This window comes from Cucumis melo, unplaced genomic scaffold (genome assembly GCF_025177605.1).
Source record: "Cucumis melo cultivar AY unplaced genomic scaffold, USDA_Cmelo_AY_1.0 utg001666l, whole genome shotgun sequence".
NCBI classification, from domain to species: Eukaryota; Viridiplantae; Streptophyta; class Magnoliopsida; order Cucurbitales; family Cucurbitaceae; genus Cucumis; species Cucumis melo.
In genome coordinates this window covers 1-2,500 of record NW_026124712.1, presented here as the reverse complement: position 1 = coordinate 2,500, position 2,500 = coordinate 1, and the positions used below count along the sequence as shown (strand labels likewise).

The 2,500-nt window shown below is 29.8% G+C and overlaps 1 non-coding gene across 1 annotated transcript; it reads left to right on the top strand.

Annotated features, from left to right (window-relative positions):
- Positions 1-1,522: 1,522 nt before the first annotated feature.
- TRNAS-GCU (transfer RNA serine (anticodon GCU)) lies at positions 1,523-1,610 on the top strand. Its single transcript has one exon. It is a non-coding gene; the product is annotated as a tRNA-Ser (tRNA).
- Positions 1,611-2,500: the final 890 nt, after the last annotated feature.

The window sequence follows — 2,500 nt, the reverse complement described above, 5'->3', positions numbered from 1 at the left end:
TCGTTAGCTTGGAAGGCTAGGGGTTATAGTCGACGTTGATTCATCATTTTGAACTGAACGTCTCTAATTCAAAACCGAACGTGAAACTTTGGTTTCATTCGGCTCCTTTATGGAAGATGGATAAATTCCTAAATTTATAAGATGTAAACAAAAAAAAATACCATCCATAACATCTATGTCAGCCTTTCCGTCTGAATGCATTCAAAAGGACCCGCTTTATAGATGATCCCTATACAAGAGGAGATTATAACAATCTTTCCAGTTATTTATTTCGTTCCCTATTTCTATTTAATATAATCCTTAGGAAAAGTATTTTGTTTCCGCCGAGCTAAAAAAACGATGTCGACGTCTCTAGTAAACCAAAGACATTGTTTAATAGCTATTTTGTTTTGCTTCAATCTCCCTTATACAAAGAAAAAATTGAAGATTTAGTTACGATTAGAAAAAATTCCACCTTTATCCATGGATCCCTTATTCCTTCAATTGGAAGTATTGATCCAATTCAATAAAATTATGTTTCGTAATTTCATGATCCAATTTTTTCAATTTAGAACATATTTTTGGATACAAATCACGAGAATTTTTATTTTTCCTCGAATCTTTCATCGAGAGGTAAAGGATTAAATCCTTTTAAGAAATAAAGTTTTTGATCGGAATATTAATCAACCCGAAGGATCCCTTAACTATTAAGGGATTAATAGAACGAATCGCACTTTTACCACTAAACTATATCCGCTACAATGCAATTATTGTATATAAATGGACCTTTTGTCGAAGACGAAAATAAGTCGTATTAATAAGTAATAAAAAGATCGGATCAGAAAATAATCATGAAAATTTGAGCGTTGACGTATTTTCATCAGGGCCACTAATGAGATTAGGAAAAGAGGACTCGTTTTAATTAACTAATTAACAAGTTTTTTATTCTAGTAAAGTACTAAAAAATAATAATAAGAAATCGAACCTTGATTCTATATCATCTTTTTCTGTATCATAGGAATTGAAATAATAAATCTTCTTAGGATTCTTGTTGTTTCTATTTTTTTTTTTTTCAAAAACATTTTCAAATCAAATAAATAATTTGATCTACGATTTATTGGAACAAAAAAAGCCCGGCTAGGTACTGACCAGGCCAGGCCGTGGAACTAAAAATAAAAAGAAAAGGGCTTTTCGGATGAAATAAACTAAAAAAGGTACTTTCTTTTTATTTATAAATATTTTTATGAATCTTTAATATATTGGTATTATTTATATATTAGGATTGAAGATATCTCTTCTTTTGAGCCCTTATCTAATGAAATCTAATTTATCTAAATGGAATTCCTAATAAAAAAAAGTTTTTATCGATTTGATAGATATCCATCGATATATCTAGATAATTATCTATATCAATATAATGAAATTATATATCTATAAAGGGGTAGATAAAGATAATAAAGAGAGATAAAGAAGGGCTTTTTTCAAGCCTTTATTTTCTATTTTTTATACAATGTATCATAGTAATTATCCTTTTTCAATTTGGGGAGAGATGGCTGAGTGGACTAAAGCGTCGGATTGCTAATCCGTTGTACGATTTTTTTGTACCGAGGGTTCGAATCCCTCTCTTTCCGTTTCTGTCAATTACTTGGTATTTTTTTATAGTTGAGGAAAGATGTGGAATAGATAAAATGTTAAGAACATTTCAAAATCAAGCAAGGAAAAAAAATCTGATTTTGTTATTCTTCACGCCCCGGATTACGTCCCGGGTCATTAGATAGGAATCCGAAAATGAAGAGAGAAACAAAGAATATTACTACTGTATAAACAAATAGTTTGAGAGTAAGCATTACACAATCTCCAAGATCATTTTTTTTTTTAAGAGAATAGATTCTCTATTTTAATCTGGTTTGACACCAAGAAATGCAGTGAAGTTATTTCTATAAATAGGAAAAAATTTTAAGAGTTGAGTCCTTGATTACTCAAAATTGGATTTCATACCCACAATTCTATATTGTGGGGGACTCGAAGAGGGTCGTTCAAAGGAAAAAAGTAAGAATAAGAAAATGAGAGTGATCCAGATTTATCATAGCTATAGAATAATTTCAATATTGGATTCAACTTAAAGCTTCAGACTGTATGTACAACTTATCTGATCTTATAACTAGTTAGAATCTTTTTTTTTTTTTTTCTAGTAAATCATGAATTTGTCTCGGACAGTATTAAAAATATTATCGAAAGCTTACAGCAGCTTGCCAAACAAAAGCTAATAGAAAAAAGAATAGAGGTATTACTGGCATAACATCTACTATTGGATTCAAAAAAGCGTAGGCCTCGGGCAATTTGGCGACGAAAAAACTACTTGAATAAAGGAAAGAATTAAGACAGATACCGATGAAACTTAAGATATTAAGCATAACAATTTTTTTTTCTTTGTTCTTGAAGATAATTGTATTTCTTTTGATTTGATTGAGTTATTAATCCCCTATTATTGCTATGATATAAGGGATAAGGGAAAAATTAA